We start from the raw sequence: 20,520 nt of genomic DNA, 5'->3' as shown, positions 1-20,520 counted from the left end.
GCATAAGTATGGTAAGGTCCATTTATAACTCTTGAGTTTTGACAAAAGATGATATTTGGAAGTTGAATAAGTGTATAATTTAAGAAAACACTCAGCAAGCTTGTCCTGTATTCCTACACAAAGAGTATAACAGCAATATATTCCACAAGAGTAAAGCAAAATAGGTAAAGTTATTCCAAGTAAACTAAATTAGAAAGCTTTTCATAAACTGAGCAACTGTTGGAACGAAGCTGATATGGGGTTGTTAGCTGATTGTAATGTGCCTAGAATTAGAATACTGATTTAGATATTTATATTATCCATCCCTCTTGTTCTGAGCAGCAGTCAGAGATCACTGGTTGATTCACAGGAATAAGTAGGGTTAGCCTAAATTGCAGAAACAAACTTAAAAACCACTGATGAGACTAGAATTTAATAACAAGTGTACCATAGCTTTTGAAACATAATATTTCTTTTTCCAGTTTCCCATTTTTACTAAAATCATGGTAAGACTGATTTGCTTTACTATACGTGGCCTGATTATTTGTATAAAGTGCAACAAGAATGACTATTTTTCATATAGGCTCTTTTTAAATTGGCTTTCCCAAAACTCTGTTCCATAGAGGGAATTTTAGATGCAACTTTTTTAAAGCTGAGTCCAGCCATGGGTTTGTACCCTTAAATACCTATGAGTTGGGTAAATTTCTTTCCTCTTGAGGTCCCAGAACTTGCAGCTTCTGGACCTGTTAGAAAGTGACATTCTTTACTTACCACAGGTCAGAAACCCTGAACAAGGACTGTTGTAGGCAAGATATAAGACCAGTTCCCCTAAGGGCTTTTCTTTGCTCTACAAGTCAGGTTTGATTCCTTAAAGGAAAGCACAATATTCCAGTCAAAGCCTTGTTAAAATAACCAATTTCTCCAATTGTGTATTGTTACAAAAGAAAACAGATTCTTATGGCACTTATGCAAATAGCTATATTGCCATAAGTTAAGAATACTCACAACTAGTTTCCAAATTCTGAAGAAAACAGGTAGAGAGAAATAAATATGCTCTAAATTTTGTTCATAGGAGTACACTTAACTTTTTAAAGCTGTAAATAGCTCGAAAGAATAGTTTACTTGACTCTGAAAAATAAAACAAAGGAATAGAAACATATTAACAAAGTTAAAAAGATTAGATTTTTTCAGTTTAGTCCATGCAGGTTAACTTTTGTTTCAGGGTTATGAACATTTCAGTTCTTTATGAGAGTTTTGAAAGTTTTTTCCTCTATTCTGATGTCACAATTTCCAAAGTTATCAGAAAACTTGCATTTAAGAACTGCTAGAGTTCTATAATTGATTTTAAACTACCTCCTAAAGAGGATTAAAACAAGACAACAATTGTCTGTGGATGATAAAAAGTTTTAGGACAGCCACTATTAAAGCTACAATTAATAAGAAAAGTTGATTACTTATGTGGCACACAAAATTTTACGTAACAGTTATAATTATTAATAACATATGCTAAGTTATATAGAATTATAGGAGTTGCCCATAACTTTGGAACATATAACAATAACACATTTATATAAATATAGCCCAAAGAAAGCACAATACCATTTCACATTTTATAATGCTTCCAGTATGGTTTTTATACCAAATAAGCCACATTTTACCTTTACATTCATGTATTATTAATGTTAGACCCAAGTTTTAATAAAACCTTATAGACATATTTACCCAATTTTAGTGTTTAACCATAAGGTAAGATTCTTACAAGCTTTTTATAGCTCTTTACTTTTTTTGCGTGTGAAACAGCAAATTAGTGCTTTAAGAAACACCTGTTGTGCTTTGATTCCAATATTTATGGAAAAACTGAATAACACCCCTTTAAATTTAGCCAGTGTCCACACACAGAATTTATTTCACAATTGATTTTTTTAATAAACCTTCCACAACTGTTTAAACCTTTAGCTTTATTCCATTTAACTTAAAACAAGTTTTTAACCCTTTAGCCAAAAAAACTATATTCTCATGCCTTCTTATAATCTTTTACCAAAAGCACATTCTACTTTCCTTATACACCTTACATGTAAAACTGTTTCTTTAATAATCTTAATTACATGTTGCAATGTTAACTTTTAGTGACTTTTATTTTTAGTGAAAACCTTTGTAAGGGGTTTTAATTGTGTACTAGGTGTGGGGCCTAGCCTGGGACACACCAGGCAGAAATGCCGATAAGGGCTGACACTCCAGCATAGCTAGGGGCATGGCTAACTTCACGTGTCCCCAGGCCTTACCTTACTTAAGCAGGCAAGTTGTACAGTAAGCATCATAGTGGCATTTTATGAAGCATTTAGGAGGCCTAACAACCTTCAAATTGTACATTTCTTACATAAATTCCCTTTCACAAATCCTTTCATGACTTACACAGATCATCTGAGACATTTTTGGCTTTTTGACTTGCCCTAAAAATTCCGCCTGTTAAACAAGCAGTCATTTTATTTCAAGACAAGAATTTACCATACAAGATTCTTTCTTAGATAAAATTTTTCTTTATAATTTTCTTTATATAGCTAGGGGGCATGGCTAATTCCACATGTCCGCAGGTCTTATCTAGAATCTAATGGCTTTAAGGTAGGTAAATTGAACAATTTTCAAAAGTCAAAGAAACAGTTTGACTTTAAAGCATTTTGCAAATTTGATATTTGACCTTAATTTAAACCAAATGTCTACGTTTTTAAGACATTTTATTTTACCATTTTATTTTTTTAAGTAAATAAAAATTTTTTATTTATTTTATTTTATTTAAAATAAGACATTTATTTTAAAACTAAAAAATTTAGTTTTAATTTTTAAAACTCTATATTTCCAAAAGATTAGTAAAGTCATGTAAACAAAAAGGCATTATTAAAGTTTCTATTTTTCTGACAAAATATTTTAAGTGCTTATTTCTTTAAGCCAATTGATTAGACCTTTTTATATATGAACATACAACACATATAAATAGAAGATTTAACACTTTTAAGATTTTTCATTTGCCAGTTTATTGATTGGATTACTGGCTTCAGCGTGCGGCCCATGGAGGAACAGGACCAGGAAAGCATGCGTTTCTGGGCAAAATAAGCAGTGAATAAGCATCTAAAGGCAAAGACAGATCCCTAAAATTAAGGGTGCTATTTTTACTGGTTCTTGGATCCCCAAAGGAGGTAAATACTGCAGAAGACAATGCAGTGATTTTACTTTGCATTTTATTGCAAGGCAACCCAAAGCCAATCAGCCCATTTTGTAATCAGCCCATCATTCATGGGAATCTCATCTCCCAGTGGGAGGTGGGGATGTTTTCTTATTCCCAGGAGGCCAAGAGCATGCTTCTTTGATCCAAGTATGCAAAGAGTCAAGTATCCCTCCATAACGACTATTAGCCATCTCGCAAAGCGTATTTCCTACCTAGTTATTACACAGTAAAGCTCTTTTATAATGCAAAGTAATTTCTGATATCCTCAAAACTCAAAACCATCAGATAACATAATCCAAAACAGAACAGAGCCTTTGATTTTGAGAGGGATCTATTTACTTTTAACTCCTGGGGTTTCATGGGGAAAACAGGTTTTCTTTTCCCAAAATGGGGTCTGTGGCACCTCCTCTGTTTTTCCCAAGGAGATCCAGGCTACTAGAAGTTATCTTAGGGCCTCTTATGTGTGCATTAAGAGTAGCAAGACAAAAAAAAAGAGAGAGAGAGAGGAAAAAAATTTAGTTTATTGAGAAGAATTTTTTTTTTTTCAGAAAAACAAGTTCAAAGAAGAGAAAAACATAAAGGCCTTGTAAATATATCTACAGCTTGTTTATCTACTTTTAATTAAGCTGACTTTTAATCATAGTGCTTTTTTAAAAAGAAATTCTTTCATATCTCTTATTACCAGATTTTAGTCATGCCAAGCAGCCAATATTTCTATCTTCTAAGCTTTACCAAAGGTAACCTAGGTGCTTAGAGAAGGAAAATTTGAGACAGTCCGCAGAGGAGAAGAGAATAGAGAAGGTCATGCAGTTATTAAATGACAAATGACTTTCTTCCTAGGCAGGGAATCGAACCCAGACCACCAATATGAAAGTGCAAAACGGTAGCTACTAAGCTACAATATAGGGGAACCTCTGTTTTCTTTCCCAGAAAGGTTCTAGAGTAGTTAATTTCGAGCTTGCAAAGTCTTTTAACTACTTAATATAATTTTTAGAGCTAACTATGACCATGAACGGTAAAATTCCTGTTCCCTGGAAGGCGGAGACCAAGAAAATGTCCTGCCATATGGTTAAAAGATAGCTTTTAAAGGTTAAGGTTAAAGGTTGAAGCTCCCAAGGACATAAAACAAGGTGGAGACTTAATCCAGTTTTTTTGTTTGTTTCAGAGACCTGTAGCCAAGTTTACTACTGACCAGCTTGCTGGGTCGTCTTGAAAAGCGGGCTCACAGGTGTTCTAAGCCTGTGTTTTATCCTAAAGTACCCCTCAACACAGAAAAACGAATTCATAGCACAAAATACACCAGCTTAAGACTAGCCTCAGAATTCTTTTTTGCATTAATCCTAACTTTACAGAGGAGATAAACACTGATTATTTTTACCACTCATTCAGCGGTTTGCACAGAGAGAGAGAAGCCTGAAACCTGACTGGTAAGAAATTTTTACCCTTTTGCCAGCGTTCCAGGCTTCTGGGTCTCATTCCCTGAGAGGCCCTAGTGATCCGGCTTGCCGTACCGTTGTCCTGGGGGCCAAAACGTATCGTAAAGGAAAATTATTATTTTTTCATTCTGGCCAGAGCAAAATAGGTGTGATTAGGCAGAGACCTTAGCCACTCTGCTTAGCACCCAATATCAAACTGGCAAGACTTAAATTTGCCCCCAGATGGGCCCCGTCATCTTTAATCCAGTCTCAGACTTGAAGTTTCAACACGTGGTCTCTGGGCAAGATGGTTTCCCTGAGTAACAGAAAAGATAAGAAAGGGAAACTAGAGAAGGAAAGTATTGCCTGTGGCAGTGTAGGGAAGGTGAAATGATCAGGGAGGCCAGAGAAAGACCCACCCATTGCAGCGACAGTGAAAAACTCAGGTGGTTGCGGCTGCTGTTGTGAAGCGATTTTTTTCCAGCAATTCTAATAGCTCGCAAGTTTCCCCTTTTAGGGAAGAAAAACTTCCCCATTTTCTAAGATCTTGTACATGCCTAACCCTGTCACCCACAGCCATCAGCAAAGAGTGAAAGGCAGATGAATCCAAAGAGAATAGCAGTTAACATCTCACACTGCCGAACCTGTTTTTAACCAAGAAGGACTTTACTGAGAGACACTGCCAAACCTGTTTTTAACCAAGAGGGACTGTACTGAGAGGGGCCTCTAACCCCCTAAATCTTAAAAGGCACTCTAACCCTCCTAAGTTGGGTCTCTAACCCAAGGTCGGTCAAGTGTCCTTGCCTTTTATTAAGAGGGGCCTCTAACCCACTCTGTCTTAAGAGAGACTCTGACTCCCCTAAATTGGGCCTTTAACCCAATTCCATCCTTTACCTGGGTACCCCACCACTTACCCAAAGTCCTCCAGTCAGTGCTGCAGTCTATTTCCTTTGCATCGAGGAGTCTCCTCAGCACCTTCCCTTCTGTTGTTCGCCAGAAATATGTTATAGGACCCCAATACATACCCAAAGGTAGACGTTGAGTCAGGGTTTCTGCACTATAGTCCCTTTGTGGTCACTAGATATATGTCACAGGAAAGAAGTCCCGATCCAGACCCCAAGGTTCTTGGATTTTGTGCAAGAAAGAATTTAGGGTGAGTCCACAGTGCAAAGTGAAAGCAAGTTTACTAAGAAAATAAAAGAATAAAAGAATGGTTGCTCCATAGAGCAGCCCTGAGGGCTGCTGGTTCCCCATTTTTATGGCTATTTCTTGATGATATGACAAACAAGGGGTGGATTATTCGTGCCTCCCCTTTTTAGACCACGTGGGGTAACTTCCTGACATTGCCATGGCATTTGTAAACTGTCATGGAGCTCGTTGGAGTGTAGCAGTGAGGACAACCAGAGGACACTGTTGTTGCCATTTTGGTTTTGGTGGGTTTTGGCAGACTCCTTTGCTGTAACTGTTTTATCAGCAAGGTCTTTATGACCCGTATTTTGTGCTGACCTCTTATCTCAACCTGTGACTTAAAATCTCGTAACCATCTGGGAATGCAGCCCAGTAGGTTTTAGCCTAATTTTACCCAGCTCCTATTTAAAATGGAGTTACTTTAGTTCAAATACCCCTGATACAATGACCATATTATGTATTCATGGTTTTGTTTAATTTTAGACTGATGGTTTCCAATCAATTTTTTGTTCCTCCTAGTGACTGAGTTGCGGTTTTTTTTTTGATCCTCCACTGTTATTTTTTAAAAATCCCTTACTGTTCTCCTTAAATGTAACAATAACAACAAAACAATATTTCCAATACAAAAAGAAAAATAATATGCTCAATGTTTCCTCACGTTTTTGATATTTTGCATTACAGTGACTGGATCTAAAGTATCTGGTTGGCAAATGCAAATAAGAGGCTGGATTTGATGGGATGTTTCCTGGCAGGGTCAGGCATACCTGTAAAATGGTAAAATAGACATTCTTCTTGATTCAGGGACCTGATGTTGGATAACTGAGGAAGTACAAAGTCTTTAGCTAAGGACTTGAGGAACGAAGAAAGTTAGTAACAGAAAACCAGAAAATACCATCACTAGCTCATATACTTGTCAATTTAAGTGTGTCTGTTTCCCTTCAGACTCTAGAGGAACGTCATTATGAGCACGGTGGGAAACTCAGCTGTTATTCTTTCTGATTTCACTGACCACCTTGGTCACCTTGGTCACGTTATCTAGGTTTTCTTAGGCTTATCACAGATAAGTCAAGTATGACTGATGTGCCTTAGATTTCCTGGATTCCCCCTACTTTCTCTTTTGTCGGCAAATTTGGTACATCCTCCAACCATAGCCTTAGGTAAAAAAGAAAACTATTGAAAAGAGCATTAAAACACCTCTCCAATGTAGAGAGCCACATTAACCAGTCTATTTACCTTTAAAAATATATGAGAATAAGAGAAAAGACAGAGATTTAAGCAACCATGGCAGTTTAGACTTAGTTAACATTTCTGAGAAAATATCAATTTTCAATGTTTAAAATTCATCATATATGTCCTATAATTTAGAGGCAAATAATTATAACCTTCCAATGCATATAGCCACTTACTATTTACAAAGAAGCTTTACAGACATTTTGTATATCTCCTCTGTAAACTTCTTGAGTTTCAGTTCTCTTTTATATAGATCGTAGTTACTAAGACCTTCACAATGATAAAAATTACTGACATGATTTTTTAAAATAATAACTTTCCAGTAACCACTCATGAAAATTATTATGATTTAACATTTGTGAGATGGTGCACAAAAATTAGTATTTTTAGCTAGTTACTCTTATTATCACATTCACAGAAGATTAGCAAGTACTGAAATAAATCTTGTGTGTTCCACTGTACCATGCACAAATAGGCACGTGATTTTTAAAACAAATAAAATTCAACTTATTATACCCTACCTAATAAGACCTTTTTAAATCTTAAGTCTGTAACCCAACTTAATTAGCATAGCCAGTCAGCCACAGTCTCATCAGTGAATTCAGTATGTCAGCTTTCTATGTCACCTGCACTGGCACCTATGATTTTGAATGGGATGCCATCTAACATCCTGCCAGAAAGTCTCCCTCTGGCTTGACAATGTTGCAATAACTCATTTTGCCAGCAGTGATTAAACTACAAATTCATTTAACTATACATCCTTTATTCTATATGCTTTCATTCTATTGGTAAGGATCTACCTCATGTGAAACTTTGTCAAAACTTTACTGAAACCACTCCCTCTTAAAATAATTCCTTATTAAGAGATCCAGTGTGAAAGAAAAATATATTGTTGGCATGACTTCTTGTAAACACAGGTAGGCTTCCATAATCACTACTTTCTTGAAATCTTTACAAATTCTATGAATGCTAATCCATTCTAAAAAATTGTTGTAAAGTGGTTGATAAACTTACAAATTTACTTTTTCTCATCATCAATCTTCAGGAGACTTTTCTATTCTCTTAAATAATTACCGAGAGCAGTTTTACTGTCACACACCTGATAAACACTGTTAGCTCACATACCTGTGCTGTAACTATATTCTTATCTCCCATTGGTTTCAGTGTGGCTGGCCTATATTTGTGTTTATATTTACAGTATAAATTAATACTTTTTTGGACACAAAGTGTGTTGTGTAATTTGGCTTCTCTTAGTTTATATTAAAAATTATGTCGACCCAAGACCGTGAACCCATCTCTTTCATATTCTTGTTTTTATTGTGGGCATGTCTAAATTAGCTGCTGCTTTACTTCTAGCAGTGTTATGGGTATCAGCTCAATCTGGAATTTAGCCTTGATTTTATATATACACACACATACATATATGTATATATACATACATATATCCATATATATGTATATATATAAAACATATATGTGTGTGTGTGTGTAATTCTGTTTAAATATTTTTATTTTAAAATCTGTGTCTGTACTATAAAATTGAATTCACTATCCATTATAAGTCCAAATAAAGTATTTCAACTTCAGTGAAGATCATAGAATTAAAACTTAACAAAGCCTTGATATAAATACTATATTTCATAAATATAATATTATTTTATGTAAATGTGAGAGCAGTATACCACTGCTAGAACAGTAAGTTGTAAACTTGACCCTTATTTGCCTCTGACATTTTGCATTTTGATATGCTTTTAAGAATATATTTTGAGACATAAACAGAATAGGTCAGAAAAAGAAAAACAAAACAAGCATTGAAAAGTGAAATAATTGTCATCCCCAAAGAATAAAAATCATAGCATGTTGCAAATCGGTAAAAGTAATGTTTTATGAGTCTATATTGTTAAGTAAAAATTATCTGAATGAGAGGTAGCTGCTAGTTTATTTTTTTAATAAAAAGCAAACTAGAAACACTAAAGTTATGAATTGCAGTGTTCTAGAAAAATAAAGATAACATATAACAAGTAGATATTGTTGTCAATACTGGCATATTGGGTTGTTTGTAAAAAATATTTTATTACTGCATTTCTCCCTGTGGCTGTTCCCTGGGGACATGTGAAGAGATCCTTTTAGGCTGATGAATATTTAATTTATTTTCAGTGTAGTTTCAGTTTGCTGTAGGGAGAGACAACCCAGAATGTGGGCTAGGGAAGTATCAAGGGAGTTTGAGTAACTATTACATAAACTTAGAGAGATTGAGTGCTATATGAATGTGTGAAAACAAATCTTTTTCTCTAAATCTGTCTCTCAGCCTCAGTGTTTTCTCCTTGGAAAATACACCTCAAAGCAACATAGTAAAACTGTCAACTCAAAGACTTTTCATAAGCTGTAGGAAGGATATGTTCAGTTTGATTTACATTAAATCTACTGTTTAGGGAATGTTGAAAGACCACCAATATCCTAATTTTGGTGGCCTCATACATATTTATTTTCCTTAATCCTCTAAGAGAACACCAATTAGGAGCCTTAGTTTAAGGAAACAGAAAAGGCACAAAAGGTTCTGCATGGTTCCAGAATAAGGCCTATTTCACATGAGCAGAAGGTGAGCATGTGAGAAAAATTTCTTTCACTTCCTTTCATTTTTGTATCTCTCGGTTGTGCATAAATCTCTTGCTTGGCTAAGCTTTTGTAGAAGAAAACATTGAATAAAATAGGCAAGATTTTTAAAAATCTCAGAAGCTTAGAAAATGAATCTAAGTTCTGATTCAGAACTCAGTACTTGTATTGTCTACCTGCAGGGGTAGAGGGAACTGAGAACAGGGTCATAATTCAGATGTATCATAGATGGTCAGAATAAAGTGTTCACACAACATTCTGAGTCACAAGCTAGGAAGTGTAGAGCTAATATGTCATATGAAAGATAGCCTCATAGAGAGGTAATGAAGAGAGTCTGCAAGTAACTCATATGACTGCCTTGCACAATTTTGATATTTGAGTTACTACTTTTTAATTTTAAAAAAAGGAATAAAAAGTGTAGTGCCTCACCTTTCATTTCTTTCCAATTCACCGTATCTCCCCTCTTTCATTATCATCATGGTTGCCATGTGAATTTCTGACTAGCCAAAAGTGCAGTTTTAACAGAAATCACATTGAGAGGTGGATCTTCTTGGTTGTATCTTTTTAACTTGGTTCTTTTTGCAGTAGATTCTGTGCTTAGCACTTCTTGAGCATTACCTATTTCATCTTCAAGCCAATCAAGGAAGATTGGGTCTATGCTGTTTTCCTTTCAGAGATGAGGATATTGAAACCCTATGAATTTATAAAAACGTTACAAAAATCCTGATCAGAATAAGACAACTTAAATGGTAACTGGTAATCAATGTAGAACCAGTATTTAAATATCTCTTCGTCCTTAGATCTATCCCCAGCACACTATTTGCTAGTAACTAAACTAAAGCTCACTCTATAGGAAGTGGAATTAAGTGAGTTCATACATCTAAGCTATTCCTAGACATTCCCAAGACTGGTGAGAGATGGTAGAGTATGGTATTTTTTTTTTTTAATTTACAAGTACATTTTAATAGTGTAAAAAGAAACAGGTGAAATTAATTTTAATACTACATTTCCATTTACCTCAATATCTCCCAAACAGTATCATGACAACATGTAATCAACATAAAAATTATTGATGAGATATTTTACCTTTCTCATGCTAATTCATTTACCTGGTTTATATCGTTTCTGTGCCCAAATTGGGTGGTCTTAAGTGAGTTACTTAACCAATGTGTGTGTCCATTTTATGATTGATAAAACAGAGATAATGATAGTGTCTTCCCCATGAAGTGGGAGTAAGAATTAATTAGGTGCACATTTACATAAAGCATGTAGAACAGTGCCTGACACAAAGCAGTCACTTTCTAAGTGTTAGATATAATTTTATTGTTTCCATCTCGACAATTGAAAAAAAAATCATATTTGCCAGAATTTATCTTTTTTTAATTTCCTCTTGGGCTTCATATAATTCTTTATTCTGTAGAGCATACTATGTTGACATGTGCATTCCAACTCTGGAAGGGATGCTAGAGCTACAAAGAAGACTGCAGTATCGCCTCTGGGCTCAGAGCTTGGACACAACTGACAAAACACTTGAAAAAGAATATAGTGGGTGCTGTAACAAGATAATGAATATGAGACACAAGATAATGAATATGAGACATCATGATAGTAAGTACCCATTCTACCAGAAAAAGCTTTCACAATGGTCGCAACTATTCACCTTGCTTTTGTAGTAGAAACCTGCAAGGTTTAAAGGATATATGAGAGGTACCTGAGGCCCTGAAAACAGTATCACATTTTTAGAGAGACATGATAACAAATGATGTTTTCTGAGAATAGGTAGAGGATGAATGCAGGACACATAGGAAGGGTAACAAAGTATGATATTTCAAGAGGTGGACAATGCCAAAATATGGAGAAACTTCTATCCTCTATTAAGAAGTCATAGTGACTTTCTACACCAGGGAGGGACATGGGACCAAAAGGTATCTCAGAGCAATAATGGACTGTGACAACAACTTAAGGGTGGCAAAGATGACAATCTTCCAAAAATGTATAATCTTCCTGCAATTAAAAGTAATTGGAATTGTTCTTATTGGAAAGAGAAAAATGTTATTATTCCCTCTACCTATGGATAACGTAGTGATTCTCTGTGTATGCTCCCAGGGATTCTCTATAGGAAAAAGAATATTAAGGGAAAATAACTTTGAAACTGACAAAGAACAAGACTCCTCCAAGGAGGTGTTACAAAATTCATCATTAGGGTTACTCAGAGCCAGTTTGTGCAAGTAATAAATTATTCTATCCTTTCTCAAAGGCAAGTTACACTAATAACATTCCAACTTTATTCAGATTCTAAAAATTGGTTCTGTGAATAGTGGTACATACTCCTTCCTATGGCTATCCTATTCTCTGTGGCATGATTTTTAAAAAATATTATTAATGTTAAAATGAAGTAACATAAAATATAAAAATGTAATATATCTTAGAAGACCTAGATGACTTGAGGCTGAAAAAGTAATAGAAGACAATAAAAAATATTCCACTTTTTACATCTCTAGATTGGCTAAAACTTCCTGTTCCTTGGAAAATGGTGATGTCTAGGTTGATAAATGTTTACTGGCTTATAAAATTGTCAGTTACTTGCTGCTTATATAAATGAATGAATATGAATATGTAAAGAAGACATATAAGAAAACTTTATACTTATAATCTCTCTTCTCTTCCCCTTGTCTATCTCTTTCTCCCTTGATCACACTTTCCCTATTTGACTCTCTCCTTGTCCCTAAAAAGCAAAATATTCTTACTGAGTAGAAAAAAACTTTCCTCTCAGAATTTGATTTGACTAAGAATCCTGAATCCCATTGACTTGATGTGTGACTTTGAAAAGTCACTAAAAATTCCTGGTTTTCTGTCTCCTTACCTACAAAATATAGGTAACATTTATCTTATATTTGCTCCAAATAATAAAATTATATGTTAATATGATTAATTCTTTATCTGTAATGTCAGAAATATTCAAACATTAATTGACTCTGAATCCTACCTATGTTGCTTAAATATCTAATGATTCTAGTAACTCTTCATAATTTAGATTACCTTGGAAATTCTGAATTAATGTATAATGGACTTGTTCATTAAAATTAATTGATGAATTCTGTATGTGCTTAGGCTTAAAACAGATCATTTCATAACAATGATTAGATTATATTTTCCTGGTGTCTTGAACTATAAATTCCTTAGGATAGGAATATTGTAGCCATCTTCAGATTGTCAAGACCTACAGTAAGTGCAAAATGTTTGCTGAATAAATGAAAAGAAAATTGACATACAATAGAAGAGACCATTTAGTTTTATTAAACATCAAACATTTAAGCTGCTAAATTTAATGATTGAAAAATTTTAAAAGATGATTTATTGTTTAAGTATGTTTCATCATCATACCAAAGTGATACAGTTAAATCGCATCATCTCTTTCAATAATGTTTTATGAGAAATTCAGTGACGTTTCATATGAAAATGCTTTCTTAACCGTTGGAAAATTGTTTTTGTATTGTTTTAATTTTTTTTGTATTGTTTTCAGGCATGAGACCAGACCTGCTGTCAGCTCTAGCTAGGGCTACATAAGATTCAGCCCTATATAGAGATCTGAGGCCAACTTTCTGATTCATGGTGTAATGAGAAATCAAGATATGATAAAATAGGTTGAACATGACTCATTTCTAGATAATTTTAAGTTGAAAGCTAATCCTGGAAGTTCCAAAAATGTCTCTAGACGGTGGCATAGTAAATGAATTCCTACATGAATTTTTTAAAGCTATGTCCAAATTGTTCAGTGAAGTACACAGTCATCCGCATATAGAAACTAATTTGTCTTACCTCCACTCAACGAATCCACTTGATATAGTTCAATAAGTATTTTAAAATCACCTACTACATATTGATTCATGTTTTTATTTTTCCACAAGTTGGCTCTTGAGATAATGTACCTCTTTTATCTGTGTTTCAGGTTCTTATGAACAAAATGAGACAGTTGAAATAAATGAATTGTTAGGACTCTTCTCACTTCTTGTGTCCCCAAATCCTAAAAATCTGATTGTTCTCATTACTTTGATAATGTGTTTTTATTGTTCTTTTTTTTTTAAGTTTGAATCCTTTTAAATATTGTTTATCTCTTATTTTTATGATTCCTCATCAGTACAAGTCTAAGTCCAAGGTCTAAAGTCTTTGTAGCCTCCTTACTATATCCAATTTTTTAATTTATTCAGTTCCTGATTCTTTCTCACGTTAGTATCCTCATTATATTCTTTGTGAGTTACATAGGTAATGGATATGAACTGAAGTTAGTTGACCATAAGTTAAACTATTAAAAAATAATTTATAGAGCCAGAGAATATTTACAGGTAATTTAGGTCAGTAATTCTCAAACTTTAGTGTGCATCAGATATATAATACATTGTGGGTTTTATTCAAGTGTAGATAACTGGACTTCACACCTGAATTTTCTGATTCAATCGTTCTGGGTAGAGACCCCATAACTGACGTTATTAACAAGTTCTTAAGTGATGATAATGATTCTGGTCATCACTTGGTCAGGGGACCATATTTTAAGAACCATTTCTCTATGTTAACTTCCTTACTAAGAAGTAGTAATGGGTGGTCCACATTAACACAGCAAGTTAATATCAAGTGGGATTTAAAATCATGTTCTGAAACAATGACTAGTCCAGTGTTCTCTTCCATTAAATTAATGCTTCTGAAGGTATATTCTGTGGAACATTACTTAAATGGAAAATACACACTCAAATCAATAATTATTAAGCAGGTATCACTGATGAATAAATTTGCAATTCCATTTGATCAGAATGCCTGTTTCTTCATATCTAAATATTATAATTTAGCAAGCCTTTACTAAGTCTTCCATTGCTATTTGAAAAAAAAAAATGTTTCCTTTGGTAATTTTCTTTTTACTTTTGTTACTTTGTAATGTATTCTGCTGATATGCTTTCGAATTGATTTTAATTGCCCTTTTTCTTTACCAGTACTTCTCTCAGGTTAAAGCCACAGTTGTGAGCTGCTGAAGTTGATCTGTTTCTAACTAAGAATGCTCAGTTTTCAACACAATAGTATGTATTTGCCTCCAAGGATGCGACAACTCTTTTTGAATATGTAAATTTGGATGGAGAGGAGGCAACTAGCTCCATTTTCTTAGATAGAATGGGAAAGAAAAGCATCCAGGATTTGGTCAAGTCAGGGAGAAAAACTTTCTGATACGTTTATAAAGCCTGGGATGTATAATGGAAAACATGTAACTTTTGCAGGCAGATGGACCAATGCACAAATGGTGTTTCCAAAATTTATTTGGTTACTATCTGGGCAAAATAGTGGAATATCTTGGACTCTCAACTTTCTCATCTGTGAAAAAGGATGTGAGTAACACTTTTTTTTTTTTTTTTTTTTTTTTTTTTGTGGGCTGTAGTGTGGATAGCTCTTCTGAACTCAGAAGGGGATCTGGCTCTTGTTTTCTTGCAAACTCTCCAAATAGGACTAAGACTGCAGGAGACTAAGCCACCTATTCTTCAGCATCATCCCACAGGGTTAATAACATCACCTTAATACAGCAAACATACAGTAAAATGTTAATAGAGGCTTTGCTTTATGCTTTAAAAGTTATCACTGGCCAGGCTCGGTGGCTCATGCCTGTAATCCCAGCACTTTGGGAGACCAAGGCGGGAGGATCACCTGAGATCAGGAGTTTGAGACCAGCCTGGCCAACATGGTGAAACTCCACCTATACTAAAAATACAAAAATTAGCTGGGCATGGTGGTGGGTGCCTGTAATCTCAGTTATTCAGGAGACTAAGGCAGGAGAATCACTTGAACCCGGGAGGCAGAGATTGCAGTGAGCCTGGGAGACAAGAGTGAAACTCAGTCTCAATCAATCAATCAATCAATCACTGAACTTAAAAAAAATCAAGAATCTGATGATAGATTACAAAAACTGAAAATGTCACATATTTTAGGAACATATTGCCTTTTCTGTCATATAACCCCTGGTCACTCAAACATATTTTTATTTTTTCCATCCAAAATTTGGGTTGTCCCAAACTGTTAAGTAGATGATCTAATATACATTAAATATCTTAGATCAAAGGAAAATGTGGAATACCCTCTTAGAATTTGATATCTTTTTTCAATTTCATAACTTTTCAATAACCGAGGTTTTAAGATGTTCTTTAATCTTCATTCTGTTTTTCTCTTGCCTCTTCTTATATTATTCTCTAGTTACATTTCAGTACACTAGATGGCAAAATAAAGGAACTAGCATTAAATGATTGATTTAATTACACATGGGTTTATCACAAAACTTTTACTCTCTTTGTAAAGAATGAAATCTTGACTCTCCTCAGCCCATGTGAGTGCTTGGGTTCTAGGACATGTGTCCGATGTCTCAGTCCTGCTAAGGGGACTACCTGACTCCATAATATGGACATCTGTGTTGGCATCTTGGCCTCTTTCTACATCCACACACTTCCTCTAAACCGTGCTCCAGCACTAACAAAGACAGACCATGTTCCTACGTATTTCTAAGATTACTCAAGTCTAAACACCGTAGGGAAAATATATAGAAGTAATGTCACACTGTGGGGAAAATATAATTGCTCTAAAACCTTCCAAGAGCTTTTCGAATCCAGAATTAAACTGACCATGGACTCAGAGTGAAATGTCTATGATATAAATTGGATTATGTGATTCTTTCACCTGAAATCTTCAGTGACATCCCATTGTTTTTATGAGGGAGCCTGATTTGTTTTGGTTTTACTAATTCTTTTATGACCTGGGCTCTGTTGTCTTTCAGGTTTATATAAGACCACTTTCCCATCAACACTTAAGCTCCAACCATGGGGAGTGCCCAACATTTCTCCTATGGCCATGGTTTCTTGCCTCTGAGCCTCTGGTTCAGTTCGCAAAGACTTGCTCAAGTATCATCACCTAGTAGAAGCGTTATTTATTTATTTATTTATTTTTTTAACACATTTACCTGGATTAGGTACCCTAATCTTTCCTTGTTTCTTCCATAGTGTGTAGCTTCGCATTGTCATTGTTTCTTTACCGGTAATTCTTTTCGAATAGTATGCAAATTTCACACCTCATTCATTTCCATGTCCTCAGAGCCTGTTATATTATTTTGCAAACAGGAAATGCTGAATAAATGTTCAAAAGGAGAAAATGCCTTCAATTATTCAAGCATGAATAATATTTCTTATTTTAGACCACTCTTCTTCTTATCCCTTCTAACATTTTATTTTTGGGAACTCTTCTCTCCCTCAACATCGTTATTCCAAACCCCAAGTCACCCTCAGTATTAGAATGATGAATTGAATAGGCATGGTCAGTGCTAAAATCTAGCTTTGCCATCAGGCGAAGAGGCATGCCAGGAACATGCTTGTTCACAAGCAACATTATTATAGTTTTTTTTTGTTTTTTTGTTTGTTTTTTTGAGACGGAGTTTCGCTCTGTCACCCTGGCTGCAGTGCAGTGACCCAATATAGGCTCACTGCAAGCTCCGCCTCCCGGGTTAACACCATTCTCCTGCCTCAGCGCCCGGAGTGGCTGGGACTACAGGCGCCGCCACCGCGCCCGGCTAATTTTTTTTGTAATTTTAGTAGAGACGGGGTTTCCCTGTGTTAGCCAGGATGCTCTCGATCTCCTGACCTCGTGATCTGCCCACCACGGCCTCCCAAAGTGCTGGACTTACACGCGTGAACCACCGCGCCCAGCCCCAACATTATTATTTTTTTAAGAAATGATATCTGGGCTGGGTGTGGTGGCTCACACCTGTAATCCCAGCACTTTGGGAGGCCGAGATGGGTGGATCACCTGAGGTCAGGAGTTTAGGACCAGCCTGGGCAACATGGTGAAACTCCATCTCTACTAAAAATACAAAAATTAGCTGTGTGTGGTGTCGTGTGCCTGTAGTCCCAGCTACTCAAGAGAATCGCTTGAGCCCGGGAGGCGGAGATTGCAGTGAGCTGAGATTGCGCCCTTGTACTCCAGCCTGGGTGACAGAGAGACACTCCATCTCAAAAAAAAAAAAAAAAAAAAAAAAAAAAAAGGAAAAGAAGAAGTGATATCTGTCATTTCAGACATAAACAACAAAATAGGTTTGGGAGAAAATTAGAATATTGGTTGACTTGCTTACACATATAGTATGGTTTTATATTACTTTCATTTTAAATTATATATAAGGGTAAAAATATATAGAGATAGAGAATCACCATAATAATTTTAAGACTTGGCATCTAGTGGCCTTAACACAGTTTTGATGTTGCTAATTTATGAGGCTGAACTAATTATTCACCCTTCTATGGCTCAGTTTGATCTTATTTAGTAAATTGGTATAATAAAACCTTACTCTCAGGGGTTTTGTGAAAAGCAATAAAACGACATGTGTGAGCAAACAGTGAGCAGTTGTTGGCATATATTAGATACTTCCTAAGTGCCAGTATTGATTTCTGTCCAATTTACTTCTACTTTTGTTTCTGAAAATTAAAGTTTTAGTCATAAAAATAAGATGACTTTCACGCATTCCTCAATATTCTCTCTGAGTTCATGTTTAATGATGACCAGATGAATGAATTTAGAGGTGTATTTCAAACACATCAAATAGTGACCATGAAATCTCATGTTTAAATGAATGACTTCTATGTGCACACACACACAGTATTCACAATTTGCGCTGGGTTTTTCATAGACTTTAGGATATCTTGCTTACTAAGTTTGCTTTCCTAAATGAACTGGTATAGATAATGAAGCAAAACATGTATACTTGACCCCTGAACAATGTTGGACTTAAGGGTATTGACCCTTTTGCAGATGAAAACCCATGTATAACTTTCGACTCCTTCAAATCTTAACTACTATTGGCCTACTGTTGACCAGAAGCCTTACTGATAACATAAACAGTCAGTTAACACACATTTTCTACAAAATATGTATTATATATTACATTCTTATAATAAAGAATACTAGAGAAAAGAAAATGTTATTAAGAAAATCATGAAAAAGAAGAAATTTATTTACTGTTCATTAAGTGGAAGTAGATCATCATAAGGGTCTTCATCCTCATTGCCTTCACTGTAGTGGGCTGAGGAGGAGAAAAAAAGAGGAGGGCTTGGTCTTGCTGTCTCAGGGGTGGCAGAGATGGAAGAAAATTAGCATATAAGTGAATTCATGCAGCTCAAAATGGTATTGTTCAAGGGTCGACTGTAGCTGAAAAATACCTTCTCCCCAAGGAAGTCAAGTTCATTTTCCTGCTTCTAAGGGTGTTCTTATTCAAATATTGTAATACAAACATTTAAATACAAATCTATTTTTTAAATAAATAATAATAGCAGCCTTCAGAAATAGTCAAGTTATGGCCAGGTACGGTGGCTCATGTCTGTAATCCCACCACTTTGGGAGGCCGAGGCGAGTGGATCACGAGGTCAGGAATTCAAGACTAGTCTGGCCAGGATGGTGAAACCTCGTCTCTACTGAAAATAGAAAAATTAGCTGGGCACAGTGGCTGGCGCCTGTAATCCCAGCTACTTGGGAGGCTGCGGAAGGATAATTGTTTGAACCTAGGCAGCAGAGTTTGCAGTGAGCCAAGATCGTGCCACTGCACTCCAGCGTGGATGATAAAGTGAGACTCTGTAATCAAAAAAAAAAAAAAAAAAAAAAAAAAAAAAAAAAAAAGACGAAAGAAAGAAAAAAGAAGAAAGAATAGTCAAGTTGTATCTTGTTTTATCTATTTTTAATCTTTTTAAAAACATTTTCACTTAACTGACACTGTGCTTTACATACAATTTAATATGATGCTATTATTTACCCAATACAATATAGACATTATTTTCATATCTTTAACCACTCTCATTGCTAGCCTCCTTTTAATAATTTTAAACTTTTTTTGTTTAACTATTTCCTTGTTTAGATAAACTCCACCTAACCTTCTCCCCCTCCTCCCCTTGCTCTACATGACTAGATTAACTCCCCTAATTATATGTTTCCAAGTGCTCATCCCAGTTATAGTAATATATTGTGTAATTTTGCAGTCATGATTATAATGTAACTTTATTAGTTGATGTGATAATGTTTCACTTTCCCTTTTCTCTCTCACCCATACGGAAACATTCCTAGTATCAGAAACTAGGCTTGTCTTCTTTGTCATTGTATCTACATAACATAGGAGAGTAATTTGCTGCTGGAAGGTTTTCTATAAGTGATTGTAAAAATATTTTATCAATCTAGGTATGCTTTACCTACATTTATATGGATGTAATTAAAATCCATTCTGTTATCTCAGGCTCACTTAGAAGACAGAATAGTTCCACCCTGCATCTGTTAAGATATGGATCTGATAGGAGGGTGACATAAGATGAAATATCTGCCACTTTGATAGTTCTCCCAGCCTAGTCCCAAGGATTGACATATGAAACCTGGAATTAAAGTGATACTAAAAATGATAGAACTGTTCCACTAGTATTCTTATGAACATTGCTCTAGTACATTTGGTATTGATAACTTTGGTTTAGGAAAAAAAGAAGATCCAAGATTTTTTTTTTTTTTTTTTTTTTTTTTTTTTTTTTTTTTTTGAGACGGAGTCTCGCTCTGTCGCCCAGGCTGGAGTGCAGTGGCCGGATCTCAGCTCACTGCAAGCTCCGCCTCCCGGGTTTACGCCATTCTCCTGCCTCAGCCTCCCGAATAGCTGGGACTACAGGCGCCTGCCACCTCGCCAGGCTAGTTTTTTGTATTTTTTTAGTAGAGACGGGGTTTCACCGTGTTAGCCAGGATGGTCTCGATCTCCTGACCTCGTGATCCGCCCGCCTCGGCCTCCCAGAGTGCTGGGATTACAGGCTTGAGCCACCGTGCCCGGCCAGAAGATCCAAGATTTTT

At 35.4% G+C, this 20,520-nt stretch overlaps 1 protein-coding gene across 16 annotated transcripts in view; it reads left to right on the top strand.

Annotated features, from left to right (window-relative positions):
* LOC105468948 (teneurin transmembrane protein 4) overlaps positions 1–20,520 on the top strand; it is a 3,228,145-nt gene that overhangs the window by 147,434 nt on the left and 3,060,191 nt on the right. Inside the window, exon 1 of one of the 16 annotated variants that reach the window (XM_071075890.1) lies at positions 14,558–15,014. The exons of the other annotated variants lie outside the window; for them this stretch is intronic. The gene's annotated coding sequence lies outside the window, so the exon portion shown is untranslated. Of the gene's footprint in view, positions 1–14,557; positions 15,015–20,520 lie in introns of those variants that run through there. 16 annotated transcript variants of the gene reach the window in all.

This window comes from Macaca nemestrina, chromosome 12 (genome assembly GCF_043159975.1).
Source record: "Macaca nemestrina isolate mMacNem1 chromosome 12, mMacNem.hap1, whole genome shotgun sequence".
NCBI classification, from domain to species: Eukaryota; Metazoa; Chordata; class Mammalia; order Primates; family Cercopithecidae; genus Macaca; species Macaca nemestrina.
This window is presented reverse-complemented; position numbering and strand designations above follow the sequence as displayed.